The 18,197-nt window shown below is 37.1% G+C and overlaps 1 protein-coding gene and 1 long non-coding RNA gene across 4 annotated transcripts in view; one reads left to right on the top strand and one right to left on the bottom strand.

The window, feature by feature from the left end:
* Positions 1-18,197, top strand: part of LOC128029443 (leucine-rich repeat and fibronectin type III domain-containing protein 1-like protein) — a 129,353-nt gene that overhangs the window by 16,842 nt on the left and 94,314 nt on the right. The gene's annotated exons all lie outside the window — the stretch shown is intronic.
* LOC128029444 (uncharacterized) lies at positions 9,529-10,935 on the bottom strand. The gene is made up of 3 exons (XR_008187389.1): positions 10,661-10,935; positions 10,493-10,581; positions 9,529-10,412 (listed from the first exon to the last, which is right to left on the bottom strand). It is a non-coding gene; the product is annotated as an uncharacterized LOC128029444 (long non-coding RNA).

Genomic DNA, 18,197 nt, shown 5'->3' with positions numbered 1-18,197 from the left:
GAGGTAACAAGGGCATAGTTATTCAGTGTCCATGGCAACTTACAAGGTGGCAGCATGGCAGGGAAACATGAGGTGAACAACACTAGGGACACAGAACACAGGCAGGGATTGTGACATACCCATATTGTGACATAGGAAGCCAGCAGAGCTGAGGACCACCAAGGTGGAGCAGAAGAACACAACAGCAGAGCAGTAGGGTCAAAGTATACCCATGGCCGTGCAGACGACCACCACAGCAGGGCAGATGGGATTGAACACCCCCACGGTGGAGCAGAAAGGACTTAAGATCCCCATGGCGGACCACAGTAACGCAAACGAGACCGCCAGGGTGGAGCTGAGGGAACAGGGAACCACCACTACAGATCAGGCTTGACTGGAATAATAAGCACAGAGGGGTTATCAATGGCCTCTGTAGCTAAAACAGGACAGGCAGAAAGTTCATAAACGGCCTCCTTGGCCATGGCTGAACAGGCAGAGAGTTCACAGATGCCGCTGCCTCTGCAGGTTTTGCAGCAGAAGACGCCACCTCAGGAGGAGCTGGAGCAGATGCTGCCACTTTAGGAGGTTCTGCAGTGCAATCTGCCACCTCAGAAAGAGTTGGGCTTACTGGAGACATAGGAACAGGAAATAGCAATCCTGGCCATGATGAGAGAACAGGAGCTGATTCAAGGACTAGACTTGGCTTAGGAAGAGATTCCAGAGCTGAAATTGGCTTAGAAATGGATTCCAGGGCTGAATTTGGCTTAGAAATGGATTTCAGGACTTGGCTCAGGAATGGATTCCAGGACTTGGCTCAGGAACGGATTCCAGGACTTGGCTCAGGAACGGATTCCAGGGCTGGACTTGGCTCAGGAACAGATTCTGTAGAAGCTGGAGGACAGTATGCAGCCCAAACATACCAGATGGCCACCAACATAACTGGAAGCACTGTAGATAGGAGAAATGCCTCAGTAACTGCTGGAGCTAAAGGCCTTGGAAGGCCAGCTACTCTCACTGATGTCAATGATGAGTCCGCAAAACTGGAAGCCTGCCTCAAACACTCATGGAAAGCCTTGTTGTCTCCAAACTCAACACTCATGATGACTGGGAACTCTGGCATGGCATCCATGATGACCAGAAACTCTGGTGTGTCATCCATGGTGGCTGAAGACCTTGGCATGACTTTCATGATGGGTGGAGGCTCCGGCGTGGCAGCCATCTTGGGTGCTGATTCTGACTGTGGCATGACAGTCCTCTTGGGAGATGACTTGGAAATGGTGGGTATTTTGGGTTTAGACTCTGGTGGGGTTGACTTTGTGAAGAAACTCTGCAACAGTGGCCATGTTGTGGAGAGGTGCTGGACTGGGGAATGATAACACTGAACTGGCCATCACCAGCATGGGGCTTGCTGGAGACCATGGTTGGCCAAGCTCAGTGGCCAATGCCCCTCCCCCGCAAAAATATAGAAATAAATGTAGCATCTACCTTGACCTCCCCAACAGTGAGAGGGGAATCCATGGAAACTTCAAGAAACCTGTCTGCAAAGCTACCTAAAAAAAAAAAAAAACAATGTGTAAGTGCACCAAGGAGAAAAGCTTTTCTTTTAATTTAGTTAAGTTATTAGAAGTGAATTAATAAAATATATTTATGGCATTATTTTTGACGGCATCCTCACTTTATGGCATTTTTACACAAGTGCCTAAAACTTGCAGGTTTCTTGAAGCGTTTTGTAGATATTGCCACAGTTGTTCTGGATTTAGTCGGTCTCAGGTTGTTTTGTTTCTTCATGTTATTCCAGGCAGACTGATGATGATGTGATCAAATATCTGTGTGGAGCACTGGCTGCTGTAAGAGTCCTTGTGCAAACAAAAATCTCACTTGATTATTACATTTAATGGCAAACATAATGTTTGAAATATAAACTGATATTCCCTACTGACACACTGCAGCAATACATAGAAATAACAATTTTTTGTTGGTGAAAAAAAACTAGTGCCCTAAGACTTTTGCACAGTAATGTATGTATGTGTATATATATATATATATGTGTATACCTGGTCTCATAAAAATATGTAACTCTGTGTACTTTTTGTGCAACACCATTTTTACGTACCTTACTGCATGTTTCACCGCAGTTTCAAAGAGAAATGTCCACTGAGTGCTGCTAAAAAGCTGGTTCAATTCGTGAATCCTGGCATTTTTTTATTACGTTGAAATGTGTACGTATTGCTTGGTTTTTATTATCTTCCTTCTGACAAGTATTGGGGCCATCCAGAATGAAAATATCCGAGGACTGTCACTAAAAGTTAAAGTTCAATCGAGTTGGAAATATGTCCTACACAAACCCAACCCTAAACCTAACCGATTGTGTAAAAAATGCTAAACTGACATAAAAATGCTTTTGTTTATGCAACCATGCCATTTGAACTTCCTAATATACAGATTTGAACTGGTTTGTCAAACTGTGGTTACGCAGAGCTCCTCACCCCTCAAGTATGTCTCCTTACTCCATGAGCTACCAAATAAACCTGCCGCCTATGAAAACTCATAGATATGAAGCTGGATATGTGCGATGCTAACATTCAAAAGCATCAGTTTTCAAATTTCCCAGCATATTAATATTGTTTTGATGTCATAACATGATATTCTTCAAGTAATTGTGCGAGAATTACGCTGTATTAATCAAAACTAAATTCATGAAAAGGAATAAAAGGTGTCAGAGTTTCCCTGCCTCTAGTGTTAATTTATTTTGGAAACTACAGTGAAGTGTACTTACTGGTACCAATTTCACATCTCGCAGAAAATTGAACCCAGGTACATTAATGCCATAGGACCGGATAGATTAATACTTTTTAATTTGCTGACACATTTGAAATATTTTTTAGAATGTGGTATGTAATGTAATCCATTTGCATTAGAGTTGACAAAGTGACACAGTATTCATTAAGCAAAAGCCAAATACACGATTGAGCTCTTCTGAAAGACATAATTCATAGAGGACTACATTAGCAGATTGTCACATGCATGTTCTGTTTTGATTTAGTTTTCCTTGTGTTTTGTTCTACTGCATTAGTTCCCTTGTTTGTCGCCCTGACTATTAATTAGTTCACACCTGTTTATGTTACTAGATAGATACAGGCAGGTGAGTTTTTATGAGGGCTGAAGCTAAACTCTCCAGGATAGTGGCCCTCCAGGACCGGAGTTGCCTATCCCTGGTCTAAAGGCATGTTCACACCGGGACAAATATCGCACATGATTATCACGACGTTTAACACCTTGTGACTAAACAAAGGGTGCCAATGTGAGTGTGCACACCGACACTCGCCCAAAACTTGCTGCGTTAAAAACTGTCCGACCAATGAGATTGGTGCTTTTGTTCATGTGCCTGGAGCTGCTGAAATTACAGTAAAACACAACTTGGTGCCGCTCAAGCACAAAACGGTCTGGCCGTGCATGACTTGATCACTAACGGCGAAGAGGAAGTAAATAGACCAAGTTAATGCATTGAGGCAAGATGACTGTAGAGCTGCTGGTCTCAGTGGTGTCTTAACACAAAGGGCTTCATGACAAGTGTGACAGCGACTACAAAAATCTTGAAAAAAGTGAGTTGTTATGGAGAGGAATTGCAGATCAGATACGATTCGATGTGAACCGGGGTATTTCTGTTTTTCATTAAAGGGGGGGTGAAATGCTATTTCATGCATACTGAGTTTTTTACACTGTTAAAGAATTGGATTCCCATGCTAAACATGGACAAAGTTTCAAATATTAAGTTGTACGTTTGAAGGAGTATTTCTGTTCCAAAAACAGAAATGTGACCTAAGATGGAGCGGAATTTCCTTATATGGGTCCTGAGGGCACATCTGCCGGAAGAGCGCGCGCTCCCGTATAGCAGAGCAATGAGAGCACAATAGACGTTCACTGATCAGAGCGAGAGCGTCGCGAAATGTCACAAAAGGAGTGTGTCTTTGGTTGCCAGGGCAAGACAACCCTGCACAGATTACCAAAGAAAAAACAGCATTAATGGACCAGTGGACGGAGTTTATTTTTCAGAGCATCAACGGAGTTGTGCAAGTGTTTGTGTTTGTTCCCTGCATTTCTAAAATGCTTGTTTTACAAACAAAGCCCAGTTTGACGACGGATTTGCGTATCGTTTATTTCTTAAGGATGATGCAATCCCAACGAAAAAGGGTCACAATTGTGTGTTGGAACCACAGGCGGTGAGTAAAACTGCTTAAAATATCTCTGCCTCCTTGTTAGTGTGTCCGCCTCCCATCGGAGACCCGGGTTCGAGCCCCGCTCGGAGCGAGTCGTTGCTGCTGCTGCTCTCGTTCAGTTTCAGCCTTCAAAGCTGTCACAGCTTCCAAACGCTCTCAACGCAAAAGCTTACTCGCGCTCTTGATTCTTTAGCTCCGCCCACACGTCACGCCTCCAGGCGCTCGTGTTTTTCCGGGAAAAATCGGTACAGACTATCTTTCTCTTATGAATATAATAAAACTAAATACTTTTTGGAGTTATGAAAGATGCAGTACTACTCTATAGGTACTCAAGATTAACATGATATTGAGTGAAAACAAGCATTTCACCCCCCCTTTAAGTGGCATTTAATGTCAGAGAGTGAATCTGCACGTTAACTCAGCTCATCGCCAGTGAAAATTGCTTGGGTATGAACACATAAGATGCATCAAAATGTGCGATAATCATTTCTGTGTGTACGAGGCTTAAGACTAAATCTGTTTCTTCAATAGCAGGGCTCTCTTGTGACATAGTATACAGTGGTTTGCTTTGGTGATATAAATGGTAAAATAGTCTAAAGTACCTTGTCCCTGAGGGCCACCTATGCAAGGCCAGGAACAGAAATAAAATAACACTTAGTTTAAAGGTGCCATGGAATGCAAAAAAAAAAAAAAAAAAAATTAGTATAAGGTGTTTGAACACATTTGTGTGGCCGCAGTGTCCGACAGTGTCTCACAATGTCAGTGCCAAAGAGCCATGGAAAGTGTTGTGTTGAGATGCACCAACAAACATAGGAGTCTCCATAGATCACTGAGGAAATGGAGGTAGACTTTCAGTTTCGATGGACATGTCCCAGGAAGAAAGTGGAACAGTCCTATCTATACATTTGTGCTTACATTTTACAATGGACTGCCTCACAAACAAGGATCAGTTCATCACTGGAGTTGTGCAAAGATTGCTTCTGAAAGAGGGCTCGATACCAAACGCCATGTGTGTAAACTTCCAGACAAAGTAAGCATCACACATTATATTTTGTTTTTCAAAAGGTCTTCTTGGCTCTCTGTAAGGCTAATGTTGCTAAAGCTACTATTGTCTCTTCCTATTTTCACTAATGCTGCCTTCATGTGCTACCAGAATGATTGTAAATAGGAATGTGGTAGTTAAAAAATTGCATTCTGAAGCAAATAACACATCAATAACAGTGAAGTCACTAACACGGTCACCACTAGTTATACTGTAACACCGGTTTGGCCGGGAGCATTAGCTCTTGAAGCTCTGCCAAGGTTGCCAGGTTTTTTTTACATCAAAAACTGCCCAATTGGTACTTAAAACAAGCCCAATTACGTTTTGAGGGGGATCCCCTAATAAAAATCGCATTCCGGTGGGGTAAAATACATGGTTTTTTTGGTGGGATACAATTTCTCGTGGTAAAATTAACATTTTAGGAGCTAAATATCACATTATTGGGGTCACTTAAACCCACGGGAAAACCATTGACTTGACAACGCTGACTGCTCCGCACTTATCTGAAAGGGGAGGCGGGAGCAGCAGCTCATTTTCATTTAAAGAGGACAAACACAAATAAGAGTGAGTTTTGGCTCATACCCTAAAAGTGGCAATAATAAAATTAAATTGGCAAATAAAAAATTATCTGTGGGGTATTTTGAGATAAAACTTCATATACACACTCTGGGGACATCAGAGAACAATTTAAAATATTGTATTAATGCGTTTCATGGCACGTTTAAGTGCTTGTAATGGCAGTAAGGCCAGGATGTGGGTGGCATTTCCCCAGAGACCTGTTACACCATAAGAAAAAAATAAAATAAAAATACTAATCCTTTCCATAGCTTTCTATACCTATAATTTGTTATAGCCAACACCTTTTTTTCTGTTTGTTTCTATATTGTTAGGACTCTATTTGTGCACACAGTAAAATGTTAATTAGTGTGATTTGTTTAAAAGCATGATTGACTTGCTTTCAAGCTCCTGCAGTGAATTAAGGGCACAACAATGGCAACATCGCCATTTAGGCAATCCCTAACAGCGAATGTGTGCTTTTAATGCTTTCTATCATTGGAGATTCTCATCTAAGCATCATCCCACACCTTTTACAGTCACATAATTACATCCCGAGGCCATTCTGTCCATGTCTACCATTGTGTATGTGTCCTTGAGAGTCGCTCCATTTTCCTTAATGTTCCTCATTGGAATCTGTGCAACATGCCATTGACATCTGTGGCAATCTGGAAGATGATGCTCCGACTACTGCTGACATGTGAATGCAAAAGATTTACCTTTCTGACCAATCTTGCTATACCTTTGCCGCCTCCTGTTTGAGTATGCAAAAACACATGGCAGTTTAGTATATTAACCCCTTGTGGGTAATTTCCTGTTGTTTTACAAGGACCTGCAGGGTCAGTTACTGCTAAATGCTAACCGGTAATCCTCCTCTAGAGGTTCTGAGATGACACTGAAGATTAATGGTGCAGAATAGAGTCTTGAACATGACAGAAACGTGCTTTTATTGTTAACTTGAGATCATTCACCAAAAATAAAAAGACAATTTACTCGCAATTGTTCCAAAACCATTTGACTTTCTTTCTGCTGTGGAGCACAAGAGGAGAAATTTTACACACAAGAATGTGCTTGTTGATCTTCAGTGTAGTTCATACATCTTGTGGAGTCATAAAAGTAAAGTTTATAAAGTATTAATGAGTTCTGATGCAAACGGCATATGTGCATCGATAGCTTTCCAATGTATATTTGATAGCTTGCACAAACTTCAGTTATAGTTCTGTGTGAAATTTTATACACTCACACAAGCACTCATTATCACAGGTGTCAATTGTTGTTGTGGCTTTACTTATTTGTTTGTTTGTTATTCTGTCTCTTCTTTTTCTCTTTTAACCGTGAAACAACAGGCCTGATTGGGCAAACTTATTAGTGCAAAAAGTTCATTAAGTGCACTGTACAATTGCCCTGGTGTTTAGTATACATATATTTTGGGCTTAAAAGCTTTTTATTTGTCAATATAACAATTTCCCCTCTAGTGAGCTGTTAACTATTGCAACTGAATCATCAAGTCAGACTTGAACTCGGACCAGATCTGTAACCGATTCACTGAAAGCATCTGACATTGTTTGTTCACATAGCCGACTCTTTCTGTACACAAAGTAGAAGTCAATATTTATCTCATGAATGTTCCAAGGACAGTAAGGGTGAATATTTAAAAATATATGCAAAAATGACTATTACTTTAAAGGTGGAGTAAGAGATTTATGGAATCCAATGTTGATATTTCAAATCATCAAAACAAACAAGTCCCTACCCCAAAAATGTCTCACCCCTATTTGGATAGCTCCACCCCACACATACATAGCTGAAGGGAAACGACAACACGATTGTAGATGAACAAACCAACAAACCAACAGGATACATTAGCATACTCAAGCAAAAGCCAGCATGCCTGTGGCCCTGGACCACAAAGGTGCTTAAGTTGCTGGGGTATATTTTTAGCATTAGCCAAAAAAAAAAAAAAAAAAGATTGTATGGGTCAAAATTATTGATTTTTCTTCTATGCCAAAAATCACTAGGATATTAAGTAAAGATCCTGTTCCATGAATATATTTTGTATATTTAGAAAATATATCAAAACTGAATTTTTGATTAGTAATATGCATTACTAAGAATTCATTTGGGCAAATTCAAAGGTGATTTTCTCAGTATTTAGATTTTTTTGCACCCTCAGATTCCAGATGTTCAAATAGTTATATCTCGGCCAAATATTTTCCTATCCTATCAAAGGCTTTCAGATGATGTATATATCTCAATTAAAAAATAGATAATAATAATTACACTTAAGACAGTGAAACAAAGCAAAATCAATTTTACAAATTCACAAAAGCAACCTCAGCGTCCGAAAGCAAGCATTCCCGTTCCTTGAGTTCTCTCCAGCACTGGAAAGCTGATCCGATATTTACACGGGTCCTACATCATGCCTTATCGTAAGCCTTCTTTTGTGCCGCATCTCTATCTTTCTGTCGTCGGCTATTCTTTATCCTATGCACCGAGCACTCTCTCCTCCCCATCATGAGCAGACCACACCCCTTACTGCTGATTGGCTAAAAGTTTGTTTTGGAACTCGACCTGAATTGTAAAAAAAATAAAATAAAATCATACCACACCTCTAAGAGAAAGGTCAAAACAGAACTCACTTTTAGATGCAAATCCATCTCGGACACTTTCACATGTGTGCGTGCAAGGACAAAAGAATTCTGCTAACACAAAAACAGAGATCATGAAATATGCAGGATCTGGTGGCTCACAGTTTACACAGAACTGGAAGGAAGCTCAGTTCCATTGCATAAGCTTTCCGTGCTTTGTGCATGTTTTGCAACCTGCTTAAAAGGGGAAAGATGGTCAGTGTTACTCATCAGATGATGTGCAGGAAAAGCTAGCCTTGTTGGTGAGGCATCTTTAATGCACCCACAACTGTTGTTATTCATCCCATTATTTATCCATCACACATTTCTAAAAGGGATTTTAGTAACTGAAGGTTTCTTGACAGGATCTAAAGTAGTTAAGGATTTTTTTATTATATTTTTTATTTTTTTTTAAATGTGTATCTGTCATATAAAGAAAACTGGCATTTAAAATTCATAACAATAAATGAAGGAAAAGTGGGAATGAAGAAGAGCATTATTTACACTAACTTTGTAAATACTCAAAGCTAATTTCTGATGCATTAACAGACAGAAAAAAAGAAAAATAGCTGCCATACTAGAATTCCCCTTCAAAAACAAACATCACAAATGATTAACCACATATGAAAAAAATAAAAAAATAAAAATAAAAAACTTGCACTTTTAATTGAATGTTTCTGTTCTCTACGTAACACTCTTTGTTGCTGTCATTCACAGACTCAAGAGATATATTACAGAATCCATTAATTTTGAAAGCTTTACGAAAACTTTACATCCCAATTTCTCTGAAATGTATCAGCATCATTAGGAAAAAAAACTGAGCTTGTTCTCAGAAATAGTTGCTTAAGTTGAAATGTTCTGGGTTGCCTGATATTGTTGATTATGACTGTAAGTAATCACGTTTGCATATATATATATATATATATATATATATATATATATATGTGGCGGGGCGGTGTAATTTTTGGAACACAAGAGCAAATTTTTATTCCCTAATAAATAAAAGTCCGACTACGCCACCCTAGGGGTTAGCCCCAGGGAAAATACTCAAACAAGGAGCACAGCACACAGGTTCGATTCCCTCATAGAATTGAGCAAGAGACGGGAGTAATACAAAAATACAAATGTTTATTAATAAAGAAATACTTTAAAATGTTGAACACTGAAACCCACTTTTAAACTAAACAATAAGAGAAACCATGCAAAAAAAACAGAAAATAAATACCGGCAGGCCTGGGGCTCCCAACGACAGGAACACTTCTACACGCACACACACCCCGTGTCACTTAATCACACAATCACACACTCAACAGTGTACACTGCACACGATAAAGGACGACCACCACCAGGAGGAGGAAGAGCAATCCACCCGTGGGACCCCAGCGTCTGCAAAATAAAGATAAGAAACTATGACAATGTTCATAAAAAAGAATAACCAGATGGACATCAATAAAGCAAATCCTCACAACAATAAATGTAAATGACAAAAAAATAAAGAAAAACCATTCAAGCGCAGGAACATCAATTAGTTGGTCACCTAAATAATACAAGACAATTTTAGCTCAATAGAGGTTCACACACAAATAAAATTGTACTTATAGATGGTTGATCACATGAACCAAGCAATTAAATGGCTTAATTAAATATTACACGCCGTTTAATTGGCTTTACATAAATAAGGATGAAATAAAAATCAAGGTAACCAAACAAACTATACTTCCAAAAATTAGAGGTTAGTTAACAGAAAATAAACAAAAGAGGTTTCAAATCAAACAAAAGACACAAAAGGGCAGCTAACTCCCCTACAAGTGGAAGGAACCAAATAGTCCCCCACACAATCCAGGGTCAAATATAACGCCACGATAAGAACCAAACAAGCAGTCCCCGTCTCTTTAGTGATGATCGCGTCAGCGCGGCCGTATTAACCGCAGCACTTTAATAGGGTAAAGACAGTAGCAAAAAAAATCACGGCATAGAACGAGAAGGAGAATCCTATAAAAAAAAACAAACGGAGATGTTACCAATCGTAATGCTAGCCCCACTCCTAGTCATAGTAAAGTATAAACACTTACCATCAGGAGATCACGCTAGATAGCACGCTTAAAACACCGATTGGTCAGTCATGCCCATCGGTTTTACAAGGGAATACAGGGAATCACGCCTATTTGATATCCGAAATAATGTTAAACCCACACAGCCATTTCAGCACCATATCACGAGCTCTTAACAATAAACATTACCTGTGAGGTGAACAGTCATCAGACCCACTAAGCAGCACGGAGGGCACCGCACCAAAGCTGCACTAGTTGATAATGATTTAAAAAGTTATGCATAGGAAAACTCCAGAAAGAATCACCCATTAAACACAGCTCGCTTACCTACAACCACCGTCGACGCTAGCAAAACAAACGGGGAAAATCGGACGTGACACATCCCAGATAACAGCCAATCAGACTTAAATGCAAGGTACTACGTGCTGATAGGATGACACTGCTGTCAATCACCTGATACCGTTACATATATATATATATATATATATATATATATATATATATATATATATACATATATATATATATATATATATATATATACATATATATATATATATATATATATATATATATATATATATATATATATATATATATATATATATATATATATTAGGGCTGTCAAATGATTAAAATTTTTAATCAAATTAATCAGAATTTTCAGTGGATTAATCATGATTAATCACTATTTGCAATTACACCTGAATCCTAACCATTTTTTTTTCTGAAATGCGTACCAAAAGATAAATAACAGGACACAGATACATAATTTTCATGTATTGATTCATCAATATGTGGTTTTTTTTTTTTTTCTCATTTTCAAAAGTTTAACATTTACTTAATAAAATTTACCTGAGCACTATATCAAACCATGCCATTTAACTACAGATACTGTAAGAGTTTTAGGTGAACCAGTGGTTAAATATAGCCACATATCTATGAAATTATGCATAGAGAAACTCGAAAGAATGAACTCAGAAACACAAACATGCGCCACCATCACATAAGCAGCACTCTGGGCACTCTTGTTTTTGGGAGGTGTTCATTTGCTCTGCCACAATACTTTAGGATCGATATTTTCACGTTCTGAAGGCTTCAAGTGCCAGTAAAACCAAGTAAAAATGCAAATGCTTTTTCAAACAGCTGTAATTTTCGCTGCATTGCATGTAGGCGTTCTGCGCATGCGCAGTGTGAAACACAGGACGCTACAACAGAAAGAAGCTCCAGCGTATCAACTACCAAAGTCGTCTCTGTTTATCGAGCTTGGCATGAATGTATTTGAGAGTAACTGGGGTAAAACCTTAAGCTTCTTCTGTGTTTTCGTCGCAGCGCTCACCGCTGTTTTTTACTATCTTGAGAATTCAGAGATCGACGAGACTTTCCTGACCTAAATAATTTGTCACACTGCGCATGCGTGAAATGCGTTAAAAAATTTGACGTAATTAACGACAAACAACTAATTAACGTCGTTAACGCGCTATTTTTGACAGCCCTAATATATATATATATATATATATATATATATATATATATATATATATATATATATATATATATATATATATATATATATATATATATATATTAGAGGTGGGCATAGATTAATTTTTTTTAATCTAGATTAGTCTCACTGTGATCTTGAAATTAATCTAGATTAATCTAGATTAAAATGGCTCATTCGAATTCTGCCAAAGGCATTCAGAATATGTGTTACCCAAATAAAATTGACAAACAGTAAGTCTTTGAGAAGGGGGTTATCAAGCTAGGTAGTGCATTAGAAAAGGGGCTCATCTCTTGGTTCCAAAATGTATCACAAAGTGCTTGAAAAAGCTGTAAACTAATTCCACATTGCACAAGGTGCAAACAACATTACTCCTGTTTCACACCAATGTTTAAGGTTTTTTTTTTTTTTTCAAGTTTGTAGGTTTCAAGGTACAGAAACCAAATAATAGCACTGGATAGTCTTCAATGTAAAAATGAAATATATAATGAAACCAACATTTATTCAGACACCTTCAACATTTCTCACATTATTACAGTTTTGCTATATATATCAAAATTTATATCTGGTTTCTGAATAATTTTTGGTTTGACTGTTAAAACTACAAAGAAATTCAGTCAAGAGCAGTGAGTGATTTTCATTTTCTTGGATTAACATTACAGCAGCCAGTAGCTAAATTAGGCGCGGTCCTTTTAAGAGAAGATGAACGCATCCAATATAATACACATCCCATTTTTTTCCTCAACTGTTTAATTTTACTTAAGAAATAACTGACAGTTTTTCCGAGCATAATTTCCAAGTTGGATATTTTGACATATTTTGTATGTATTTGTCCGCACAAGAGCAAAAATAAGCAAATTCGATGTTCTAGTGTTTTGAGACGCCTTTCTCTGCGCGAGCCCTGAACACCAGACCACCGCGGTATTGAATTGGGCTCTTCCACAACTTTTTGTTTGTTCAAACTGCAATTTGTATTTGTTCGTCCCGGTGCAGGAGGAACTTCGAGGTGAACTTCGCAGAAGAGAGCTCGGTTCAGTGTCGCTGTCCGTGATACGCGGCTCTCTCTCTCTCGTGCACACCTAACGGCACGCGCTACTCTGTTCAGCTTTTCCGCGCCTAGTTTTTGGATGCTTTAATGTTTAAATCGACAAGCGGTACGGCTTAACAACACATGAGAAAGATAAGCTTTCGTGACGATGCGCAGCAGTGGCCCGTCAACTGTCCTGATAATATTTTTAGGCTGTCCTCGGCGAGTCCGTTATATAAAATATCAAGGTGAAAGCCATCATAGCTCGCTTAGTATAGACCCAGCTCCCAACCCAATTTTGAGAATAGATTAACTGCGATATTTTTTTCATTACATTTTCTGAAAACAAGCTTTAGCATCATCTTTCACTTCACTGTCTGCATCTATATATATATATATATATATATATATATATATATACATATATATATATATATATATATATATATATATATATAGATGCAGACAGTGAAGTGAAAGATGCTAAAGCTTGTTTTCAGAAAATTTATCTTTAATAAAAAGTTTATTTTGTTTTTACTGACTGAAAGCAACAACAAATTCAATTTTTTGCATATTTTTTAGAATTTCATTGGAAAGCAAAAAATCTACACAATTATAGCCACAACACAAACGAGGTTAAGCTTAGTCACCTTGTTGATGTCCATTTATGTCCAAGCTTTCGACACATGCTGTGACTCTTGATTCAGCAGACCCAGTAAATCTAACAATGTTCACAAGACATGAAACGAATGGGACGTGAAAATTTGGGGGTAAAAACAACAACAACAACAGCTATAACGATTCAATAAATATTTCAGCGCTGATTATTTCATGTCAAATATTTCTGCATTTACATCAACTAATACAATTCCCACATAGGCCATATGTTACTGCAAACAAGTTGTGGTTTGTTTTTATAAACTGAGGGGTGAGTTACAGTCAAATGTTTTGGTAACAGACAACTGCTTTAGATGCTGTTGGTTGAGCTTAAACTGTATTTGACCCAGAATATCCCGCTACAGTATCTATGCAAAAACATTTCTAGGGAATTCACACCCCTTTGGTCAAAATATGTTTAATATGGGAGCTAAAGATAGGCACCCATATGTAATATTTGGAAAGTTGCAAAAAAAATTACTTAGAAGCTGGTTTTGCAAATCATGCAGGATAGCAAGAACTTCACATAACTTTTCCATAATGGATTTTCTGTTATCTGTGTGTGTGTGTGTGTGTGTGTCTGAACTAGAGCAAAGTAAGTGAGTGTTAATGTGGTTGAATGAACTGCTCAGGCAGTTTTCAGAGACATATTTTAGAGGTCACATGGGAAGAAGAGCCTGCATGTTGAAATCTTAGGTGCTCAAGTGCAATCAAAAAAGGCACTATGTGCTTCTCGTTTTATTCCACCCCTCCATAAGCCAGGTAAAAAGCCCCCGTGGGCCAGCACTTAAAATGCATTAAGTGCCAGTTAAATAAATAAGTGGTCAGCTGTGGGACACATCAGTTGATTAAATGTCTTTTGGCTGAGTCTAAAGGCTGAATCATTGCCTTATCCTATTCATAGTAACCCTGATTTAGGAACCATTTTCTCTCTCCTTGTTTTGATAAATGGGATAATATTAAAGGGAAATTAAGACTTTTATGTAGTTTTTTAATTAAGTTGATTTATTTAAATAGATCAAATTCAATTTATTTAATAACTAAGATTCAAATTCTAAACATATGGTGTATCTCATGCAGTTTTGAGGGCAGGTTCGGTTAATTAACATCCAACTATAAACATGTCTGGTGAATATGATATTGAAATTATGGCTAAGTTTAGGTGTGATAGGCAGATATATTTTTAATGCTCTTCAGCAGAATAAACATCCTGAGGCATCTGTGTACTCCTACTGCAAACAATTCGCTGAATCTTTCATAAGATGTGACAGGTAAATCACAGGCTCCGGAAACAGCATCCCTAAATATGTCTCTGCCCCATTCAGGTCTGTCATTTCTGATGATAAACTCGATCAAATCTTCACCTTTAACTGAAAAAGTAGTAGATTGGAGTAGACTGGAATTGATTGGAACAGCTAATTTGGTGTTAAGTTAAGAGGGATAAGTAAATAACTCAATAAATAAAATCCAGGTTTTGTATTGTTTTGTATGTTTTGTATTAATGTATAGCATATGCAATACACAAATCCTTAATAAAAGCATGTATTCGTATGTAATGTTGGGTTGGAATCCAATTCACATTTACATATCTGCATTATTATTCTTCAAATGGTGTGCTGTATTCTAACCTGTGCAGCTTGTGTGGAATCCAGCAGAATCAGTGACACATCTTCACAGTTCTAGGTAAGTCAGAGCTTAAAGCAGGCAGTATACAGCACAAAACTGACTGCACCAGACTAAAAATAGTGCCTGAAGACTGCAGGAACTGTTATAAAGGGCAAACAGAGAAAAAGCAATTGCAGGGTGATGAGAAACGTGGTGTAAACTTTATTCCCACTGGAGTATGGCGTCATTCAGGGGAGATTAGAACATTTTGCCACAACTGCCTCATTTCCCAAAAGTCTGTACAGGGGTAAAGCATTCAGGACTTCAAACAGCATTACACACACACACACACACACATTATGAAGTACCTAATAATAATAATACAGTATTTATGGCACAAATTAATAATAATAATAATAATAATAATAATAATAATTATTATTATTATTATTATTATTATTAGTAGTAGTAGTAGTAGTATTAGTATTAGTATTATTAGTATTAGTATTATTATTATTATTATTATTATTATTATTGTTATTATTTGGCCAATACTACTCCTACTTCTACTACTTCTACTACTACTACTAATAATAATAATATGCATTTGTGTTTTGCTTTAATTGGTTAGTTAGTTATCCACAGGCTGAAACTGTATGAAGTGTTAAAGGACACCATGGCTAAGTGGTGTCTTGGGTGCTCCAGCTATGAAAAGTGTATTAGGTTAGAGTAAAGGGTTTTAACAGAGATCAGGAAACATGAAGATGCCTTCGTGAAAGCAAAGGGAATATCCATTAAGTTAAAAGTAAGTTGGTGCTGGAATCATTTTCATCTGGGGGGAATAAGCCTCAGCGGAGTTAAATCGCGTTGCGCTGTCACCGTCATCCCTAATGTTGAGCCAGATATTGGCATGGTATCGATGTCATGTCTCTTTGTAGATTTTAGTTCAAAAGCATACTGTGGAGAGAGCCTATAATCTTCCTATTTGCTCTCAATAGTCAAAGATTTGATATGAGTTGAAAGATTCAGGAGGAGACTAGTTTGACCAAGTGAAATAGATGGTCTCTTTAAATGGATGCTGACACTAGGGTGGGCAATATACTATGATATAGATATATATGACCCAGTTAAAATGTTGGAATTTAAGTTTCTTTTCTTTTTTTCTTTTTTTTTTTTCTTTTCTTAGTGACTTACAATATGGAAATATATGATTTGGCTAAATCTATATCAGCATGATCTATGATTATTTATTTGTAGTACTTTAATTTTCACATTCATTTTTGCAATAAAGACGTTCATTTTATTCAGCAAGTATGCATTACATCGAAGTTACAGTTGCATTTGTCTTTAGACTTTTGAAATGGTACAAAGATTTGCTACTTCAAAAATCATTGGCATTGACATTGTTTAGACCAGTGCTTAAGTAATAATTGTAATTTAATATTGATTAAAATAAATGTTCTTTTGAACTTACTATTCATAAAAGAATCACATTGCACAATATAAACACAATTGTTTTCATCATTATTGATAGTAATATATATCTCTTGAGCAGAAAGTCAGCATGTTAGAATCATTTTTGAATGTCTGTGACCCTAAAGACTGGAGTAATGATGATGGAAATTAACTTTACCATCACATGATTATATTATATTACACAATATATAATATAGATATATTTTTTTATTTATTATTTTTTTAATACTGCCACTACCACTACTATATGTATTGCTGTTTTCCTGTATTGTAATCAAATAAATGCAGCCTTGGTGGTGAATTGAAATAAATTAAAATAAGTTATAAATATCACCGGTCACTATACTTACTTTTTGACTTGTTTTTTTTTTTTTTTTTTTTTACTCACAGTTGACAATTTGTGTTGATGAATTAACTCGTCAGATATAAAAGGCTTTGTGTGACTGACAGTTACATGTACAGTACAACAAATATTGTCAAAGAAGACCAAACCCACACAAACCCATTGTTTTTCTTAATAGAGGTTACCTGAGTTTTGGGACCATTTTAAATATTTTTTACCTTAATAAAAAAAAAAATCAATTTGATTAACCTGTCAAAAGTAATACAAATAAATAAATAAATAAATAAATAAATAAATAAATAAATAAATAATGGTGTCTAGATCCTATCCAGCTGAACTATTAGACTAATTGCAGTACAGCACAATTAAACCTAATTTCAGTGGATTTAACAATTTACCAATCTTATAATTACTACTCCTTTTTCTCAACAGAGTCAATAATAACTGTTTAAATCAACTCAAATGTCTTTATTAAAAATACTACTACTACTACTACTAATAAAAAGAAACAGTCTGTTTTTCTCATGCAGTGCTAGCCTGAAGCTAAGACCGCTTTTGTGGTGTGCCTCGGGTCACATTTTCCCTTCTTTCTCTCAATCACGGCTCTGTTGAACTAATGAAATAAATTAGCAACAAGATCCCATGCGGCAAAGCCTCAGGAATAGATATGTGGATAATGTGTTTCCTGTCTTCTGCTTTCTCTTACTCTCTGTATCCGAGAAGAAACGCTAAAGCTGGGAATGAGGTTAGGCTGGTTTATAGTACATTCACGTCTCCTTAGAGAGATAGTTTACTCCAACTCTCTGTCTACCTCTATCTCACCTCAACCCCAAAAAAAAAAAAAAAAAAAAAAAAAAAAAGATGATTATATCTGTGGCAAGTTGCCGAGGGGCTAAATTTATAATTCAAGCTGTATTCACTCTTCCAACCGGCATAACAAGTCGAGAATGACATTTTGGTTTTTCCCATTGAGAACTAAGCTAGATAGCTAGCTAGTCAGATAGCTATCTATCTATCTAGCTATCTATCTATCTATCTATCTATCTATCTATCTATCTATCTATCTATCTATCTATCTATCTATCTATCTATCTAGCTATCTATCTATCTATCT

This window comes from Carassius gibelio, chromosome A15 (assembly GCF_023724105.1).
Source record: "Carassius gibelio isolate Cgi1373 ecotype wild population from Czech Republic chromosome A15, carGib1.2-hapl.c, whole genome shotgun sequence".
Taxonomy (NCBI): Eukaryota; Metazoa; Chordata; class Actinopteri; order Cypriniformes; family Cyprinidae; genus Carassius; species Carassius gibelio.
This window is presented reverse-complemented; position numbering and strand designations above follow the sequence as displayed.